We start from the raw sequence: 8,477 nt of genomic DNA on the forward strand, positions 1-8,477 counted from the left end.
CTCCAGAATTCTATCAAACCTTCAAGGAAGAGCTTATTCCTGTACTGCAGAAATTATTCCAAAAAACTGAGGAAGAAGGAATCTTCCCCAACACACTCTATGAAGCAAACATCACCCTGATACCAAAACCAGGAAAAGACCCAAACAAAAAGGAGACTTTCAGAAAATCTCACTCATGAATATAGATGGAAAAATTCTCAACAAAATCCTAGCCAATAGATTACAGCTTATCATCAAAAAAGTCATTCATCATGATCAAGTAGGCTTCATCCCAGGGATGCAAGGCTGGTTTAACATACGCAAGTCCATAAACGTTATCCACCATATTAACAGAGACAAAAATAAAGATCACATGATCCTCTCAATAGATGCAGAAAAAGCATTTGATAAAATCCAGCATCCTTTTCTAATTAGAACACTGAAGAGTATAGGCATAGGTGGCACATTTCTAAAACTGATTGAAGCTATCTATGACAAACCCACAGCCAATATTTTACTGAATGGAGTAAAACTGAAAGCTTTTCCTCTTAGAACTGGAACCAGACAAGGTTGTCCTCTGTCACCTTTACTATTCAACATAGTGCTGGAAGTTCTGGCCAATACAATTAGGCAAGACAAGGGAATAAAGGGAATCCAAATGGGAGCAGAGGAGGTCAAACTCTCCCTCTTTGCTGACGACATGATCTTATACTTAGAGAACCCCAAAGACTCAACCACAAGACTCCTAGAAGTCATCAAAAAATACAGTAATGTTTCAGGATATAAAATCAATGTCCACAAGTCAGTAGCCTTTGTATACACCAATAACAGTCAAGATGAGAAGCTAATTAAGGACACAACTCCCTTCACCATAGTTTCAAAGAAAATGAAATACCTAGGAATATACCTAACGAAGGAGGTGAAGGACCTCTATAAAGAAAACTATGAAATCCTCCGAAAGGAAATAGCAGAGGATATTAACAAATGGAAGAACATACCATGCTCATGGATGGGAAGAATCAACATTGTTAAAATGTCTATACTTCCCAAAGCAATCTACCTATTCAATGCCATTCCTATCAAAGTACCTACATCGTACTTTCAAGATTTGGAAAAAATGATTCTGCGTTTTGTATGGAACCGGAAAAAAACCCGTATAGCTAAGGCAGTTCTTAGTAATAAAAATAAAGCTGGGGGCATCAGCATACCAGATTTTAGTCTGTACTACAAAGCCATAGTGGTCAAGACAGCATGGTACTGGCACAAAAACAGAGACATAGACACTTGGAATCGAATCGAACACCAAGAAATGAAACTAACATCTTACAACCACCTAATCTTCGATAAACCAAACAAGAACATACCTTGGGGGAAAGACTCCCTATTCAATAAATGGTGTTGGGAGAATTGGATGTCTACATGTAAAAGACTGAAACTGGACCCACACCTTTCCCCACTCACAAAAATTGATTCAAGATGGATAAAGTACTTAAATTGAAGGCATGAAACAATAAAAATCCTCCAAGAAAGCATAGGAAAAACACTGGAAGATATTGGCCTGGTGGAAGACTTCATGAAGAAGACTGCCATGGCAATTGCAACAACAACAAAAATAAACAAATGGGACTTCATTAAACTGAAAAGCTTCTGTACAGCTAAGGAGACAATAACTAAAGCAAAGAGACAACCTACACAATGGGAAAGGATATTTGCATATTTTCAATCAGACAAAAGCTTGATAACCAGGATCTATAGAGAACTCAAATTAATCCACATGAAAAAAGCCAACAATCCCTTATATCAATGGGCAAGAGACATGAATAGAACTTTCTCTAAAGACGACAGACGAATGGCTAACAAACACATGAAAAAATGTTCATCATCTCTATATATTAGAGAAATGCAAATCAAAACATCCCTGAGATATCATCTAACCCCAGTGAGAATGGCCCACATCACAAAATCTCAAAACTGCAGATGCTGGCGTGGATGTGGAGAGAAGGGAACACTTTTACACTGCTGGTGGGACTGCAAACTAGTACAACCTTTCTGGAAGGAAATATGGAGAAACCTCAAAGCACTCAACCTAGACCTCCCATTCGATCCTGCAATCCCATTACTGGGCATCTACCCAGAAGGAAAGAAATCCTTTTATCATAAGGACACTTGTACTAGACTGTTCATTGCAGCTCAATTTACAATTGCCAAAATGTGGAAACAGCCTAAATGCCCACCAACCCAGGAATGGATTAACAAGCTGTGGTATATGTATACCATGGAATACTATTCAGCCATTAAAAAAAATGGAGACTTTACATCCTTCGTATTAACCTGGATGGAAGTGGAAGACATTATTCTTAGTAAAGCATCACAAGAATGGAGAAGCATGAATCCTATGTACTCAATCTTGATATGAGGACAATTAATGACAATTAAGGTTATGGGGGGGTTAGCAGAAAGAGGGATGGAGGGAGGGGGGTGGGGCCTTAGTGTGTGTCACACTTTATGGGGGCAAGACATGATTGCAAGAGGGACTTTACCTAACAATTGTAATCAGTGTAACTGGCTTATTGTACCCTCAATGAATCCCCAACAATTAAAAAAAAAAAAAAAAACAAGATTGACTTCTACCAGGGATTGTTGGTAGAAGGATGAAAAATAGTAGTAGAACAAAGCATGAGGAGCTTGATCTAACTTTTTGGTTTGATGCTACCTACCACACTGTACTTAGGTCCTTAAATACATCAAGACATCAGGTCTTTTCCATATACTGATTAAAATTAATATAGCTTTACATCAAAAAAAAAAAAGTTTTCTTAAGTACAGTGTGTGTGTATACACACACACACGCGCGCACACACACACACACACATCCTTTTGATAAAACTTATTTACAGTACAATGAAACATGAGGTATCTTCATAACATATTTTTCTTCCTTAGTCTACCAATTCCTGAAAGAAATGTATGAAATAGGCAACCATGATGGTGGTTATGTCAAATTTCTTTTTCACTTCTATAAATTTTTGCTTTAAATACTTGATGCTATATTATTACATTATATAAGTTTTAAATGACTATATTTTTATTATAGATGAAATATGTATATACAGCACCACCCTTTTTACTGCTAGTAATTTTTTTGCCTTAAAATCTAATTAGTATCATATGACTATTGTTTCAAGAGTTCTTTTTCTCAATTTTTTAAATATTCGCTAATTTTTTCCATGTTTTACTTTATGTATGATTGCAAGTATAAGAAGTATAGAAAAAGAAAACATATATTCTTTAGCTATAACTCTTATAGTTGTCTTTCATTTATTTTCCTTTTTAATTTTTAAAATCAGTTTGAAATATTTGGAGGAATAAATGCAATTATAACTATTGTGATTACCGATACTTTGACTTTTTCACCACTCATATTTTTGAGCTTTATATTTGTCCCAATTTTATGTTTATTTTTATTCCTCCTTAGTTGTCATCTTTTGACTTATTTTTCTCCTGGTTACTTTCCCTCCCTCCTAGTTTGGAAGTTTAATAGTTATTCTTATTGCTTTGTGGGTTTCACTATCAAATTTAACATGCATATTCTAAAAATTTCAATGTTATAATAATTGTATCCTATTCCTATTTCAAGAACCTTATATATTTGACTCTCATTGCTTTAACTTTCCATGATAGTCTTGTCATATTTTAATCCTATTTTTTAAAGTCATTAAATTAAGCATCATTATGTTTCACAAAGAAACATTTAGATTAAAATGTATGTTCTTACATATTTACTGATTTCTTTGAACATTGTTACTGCATGCGTTTCAGGCCTCTCACCAGGGCCCACATTGTTTTTCTGGAGTCATCCTTCAAGATTTTTTTAGTAACAGTTTCTTGGTGCCAAACTGTTCCCATTTGATTGCATAAAATGATTTATTATGCTGTTATCATTGAGGTTAGTCTCATTATTGATAGAATTTATTCCTCTCAGTCATTCAGAGATATTACCACATGATATTCTGGGCTTACAGTTGTTGAGTAGTGAAAAACCAGTGTGAATATCATTTCTTCATACCTCATTTGCCTTTTGCCTCTGGCAGCTCTCAAGATCCTTTGTTGTCTTTGGTGTTTTGCAGTTTACGGCAACACGTCCAGTGTGGGGCACATTATTATAACTGTGCTGGGCTTTCTGACTCTGAGTGGTGTTATCTTTCAATTATCCAGAAAATACCTCTGTCATTATCTCTTCAAAATTGCCTGTGTTCCATTCTTTCTTTTCTCTTTGCGCTGTTCTCTATTTTAGTTATATATGTTTTCTTTTACTTTTTCTCTTTGTGGCACATCCTAAACATTCTTTCAGATCTATCTTCTGGTTTACTAAGTCTGTTTTTGCTAGCATATAAGCTGCTTTTAACATAAGGGGAAATTTTAAAAACTTCAGTTATTATAACTTTGTTTCTAAAATTTTCCTATTAGTCCTTTCCTAAAACTGCTTATTCCATTTTTACAGTTTCTGGTTCTATGCTTGTATGTATTTCCAATATTTTTTATCATTTTAGCATAGTGGCTACTATTATTGTATATTCTTACCTGATTTTTCAGTCTCTGAAGTTTCTAGGGTGTATGTCTCCAGTTTTTTGTTTCTCTGATTCCTTAGGTAGTCTGGAATATTTTAGTACAAGTGTTTTGAGAATTCATCTGCGGAAATAGCTTGAAACATAGGCTGAAACTATGCTTTTCTCAAAACACTGTATTTAGTTACACCAGGTATTTGAGGGCACTTTCAATAAAGGACCAATTTATTTTAAAGTGAGTTTTCAGTTTGAGACTTTGGAGACTTGCTTGTGAATTCTGGTCACAATCTCCCATAAGATCCTGTTTATGGTTTTTAATGACCAGGCCTTATTTTGTTTTTTTTCTTCTACTGAGAAAAGCCAATCGAGCTTTCTTGCTGTTTATTTCTGTTCTTACTTTTATTTCATGTTTCCCTTATGCCAAGAGCACAGCTGTGTCTTCTCCACCTCCGTTCACCATTGCTATCAGCTTTCCAGCCTTCCTTCCTCCACAGACTCTGTATTCTTAGCGTCTTGACACGAAACCAAGGAAGAAAGTCTTCAGCATTTGGTGGATGCCCCAAGGCAGAAGCCACCGTCCGAGCCAGCCTACCTTTCTAGATTCCTGATTGCACTTTATTTTTGTCTGCTTATAATTTTTTTCTTTTTGTCAATATAGCAAAGAATCAGGAATATTTTTAAAATATTTTATTACCAGTATTACTTAAATAATAAAGAAAGTAAAAAGAGAATGAAAGGAAACTACTACAAGGAAGTCCCCACTCCAAAAAAAGGATGTAGCCAGAAAAGAGAAATGATGGCGCCCAAACCCAAAACAGGTTTGTTTGTCACCTCTGATTTGTGTGCAGAACATCAAGGAGCAGCATCTATGATCTGCCCCATTTTGCAGTGAAGCCATATTTCAAATGAGAAATACTGAATCTGCTTCTTCCAATTCTCTTTGTTCCACGCACAGGACTCCCATAGGTTTTCCTTCACTGTCCTCCTATCTTGTGCCTGGGACACATCTCTGGGAGTCGCGGCAGAACCTGTGTCCCCTCTGCTCCCGCCATTCTCTCTGCTGTCAAGCTTACAACGTTGGACTTGCCAAAGCAGAGGAAAAATGATGAGGGTGGAGGCACAAAACAAGTCACGTCTACATTTCTAGCTTTGTATTATATTTATTACTTGACTCACCCCCAACCACTATTCTCTGAGACTTCTAGCTCCAGAGATCTCTCTCTCACCTAGAGCTCAATTTTAGTCCGTTTTAGAATTACTCATCCAGCCAGCAAAACACGTGCTGTCTTAAAACATTGACACCCTCCTTTCTTCTGTTTTCTTTAGTGTCCTACAGTTTTGTGGTTATAACTATCTTTACTGAAACTGGAAAGGAACATAGAGATAGTCACCTCAATTTGCATTCCTTCCCCGGGTCCTTCCTCTTTTCACTTTTGTTTAAATGGCATGTGAAATGTTTAATAAATAAACTAGCAGTCTTCCTTGTTAATAACTTTTTTAAAATTCTAACTAGAAATTTCAGGTAGTTTGAGTGGTTTGGGGGAACCCTAGTTCTTCCCATTGCTAGAATGAGAAGGCCTCACTAAGTTTTCCAGAAAGAGTCTTGACTCCCCCCACAGAGAGTACTGACTCTCCCAAATGTGGTTTTGATAAATATCTGGACTTAAAATTTATAAGAAACTTAGCAATTGGCAAATAATGAGGATATTATTACTCCAGAAAACACTAACTCAGATAACTTAATCCCGTACTTCCGGCAGTTGTTCCAGTTACTTGGAAATTCCCAAGGACTTGGAAAGGCTCTTAGACAGGTCTCCCGTCCTGTGGAAGCTTTGCTACATTTCTGAGGTTTCTATTAGAAACAGAGGTGCCCTGAGGCGAGCTGGGAGCTCCATGCAGAACGAGACCTGACACCACTTGGGCCTTTTTGGCTGTCTCTGTTCATGATCTCATGCAGAAAACTAAAGATCCATTTACCTTGATTTTTTTATTTACAATAAAGAGTTGTTACAAGAAGCAAAAAAAATAATAGATTAAAAGCATTTGGAAAGAGGAAAAGCTCAACAGACATGTAAAATGAAACAAGCCTTGTTAGAAATGCAAATGAAGTCCCATGAGACTGTTTAAAACAGTGCAGATGCCCAAGAAATCCAGTGAGCACCAGGGCACCTTCAGGAATTCAGCCAAGACAACAGCCCCTCCCAGCACAATGGACCCTGAAGTGCTTCAAATCTTGCGAGATTTCTAATTGTTTTCCCCTTGAACTTGTGGGGAGGGAGGCTGTGAGACTAAGACAGTTTAAGAGTTAAATCCTGGGCGGCATCTGTGGCTCAGTGAGTAGGGCACCAGCCCTATATACCGAGGGTGGCAGCTTCGAACCCAACCCTGGCCAAACTGCAAAAAAAAAATAGCCGGTATTGTGGTGGGCACCTATAGTACCAGCTATTTGGGAGGCTGAGCCAAGAGAATCACCTAAGCCCAGGACTTGGAGGTTGCTGTGAGCTGTGATGTCACAGCACTCTACTCAGGGCAATAAAGTAAGACTCTGTCTCAAAAAAAAAAAAAAAAAAAAAAAGACTTAAATCCTGAAAGTCGTAAGAGCACAGTAACTACTATTTATTCTCTTTTTTTTTCTTTTTTTTTTTTTTTTATTGTTGGGGATTCATTGAGGGTACAATAAGCCAGTTACACTGATTGCAATTGTTAGGTAAAGTCCCTCTTGCAATCATATCTTGCCCCCATAAAGTGTGACACACACTAAGGCCCCATCCCCCTCCCTCCATCCCTCTTTCTGCTTCCCCCCCATAACCTTAATTGTCATTAATTGTCCTCATATCAAGATTGAGTACATAGGATTCATGCTTCTCCATTCTTGTGATGCTTTACTAAGAATAATGTCTTCCACTTCCATCCAGGTTAATACGAAGGATGTAAAGTCTCCATTTTTTTTAATGGCTGAATAGTATTCCATGGTATACATATACCACAGCTTGTTAATCCATTCCTGGGTTGGTGGGCATTTAGGCTGTTTCCACATTTTGGCAATTGTAAATTGAGCTGCAATGAACAGTCTAGTACAAGTGTCCTTATGATAAAAGGATTTCTTTCCTTCTGGGTAGATGCCCAGTAATGGGATTGCAGGATCGAATGGGAGGTCTAGGTTGAGTGCTTTGAGGTTTCTCCATATTTCCTTCCAGAAAGGTTGTACTAGTTTGCAGTCCCACCAGCAGTGTAAAAGTGTTCCCTTCTCTCCACATCCACGCCAGCATCTGCAGTTTTGAGATTTTGTGATGTGGGCCATTCTCACTGGGGTTAGATGATATCTCAGGGATGTTTTGATTTGCATTTCTCTAATATATAGAGATGATGAACATTTTTTCATGTGTTTGTTAGCCATTCGTCTGTCGTCTTTAGAGAAAGTTCTATTCATGTCTCTTGCCCATTGATATAAGGGATTGTTGGCTTTTTTCATGTGGATTAATTTGAGTTCTCTATAGATCCTGGTTATCAAGCTTTTGTCTGATTGAAAATATGCAAATATCCTTTCCCATTGTGTGGGTTGTCTCTTGGCTTTGGTTATTGTCTCCTTAGCTGTACAGAAGCTTTTCAGTTTAATGAAGTCCCATTTGTTTATTTTTGTTGTTGTTGCAATTGCCATGGCAGTCTTCTTCATGAAGTCTTCCACCAGGCCAATATCTTCCAGTGTTTTTCCTATGCTTTCTTGGAGGATTTTTATTGTTTCATGCCTTCAATTTAAGTACTTTATCCATCTTGAATCAATTTTTGTGAGTGGGGAAAGGTGTGGGTCCAGTTTCAGTCTTTTACATGTAGACATCCAATTCTCCCAACACCATTTATTGAATAGGGAGTCTTTCCCCCAAGGTATGTTCTTGTTTGGTTTATCGAAGATTAGGTGGTTGTAAGATGTTAGTT

This window comes from Nycticebus coucang, chromosome 6 (genome assembly GCF_027406575.1).
Source record: "Nycticebus coucang isolate mNycCou1 chromosome 6, mNycCou1.pri, whole genome shotgun sequence".
NCBI classification, from domain to species: Eukaryota; Metazoa; Chordata; class Mammalia; order Primates; family Lorisidae; genus Nycticebus; species Nycticebus coucang.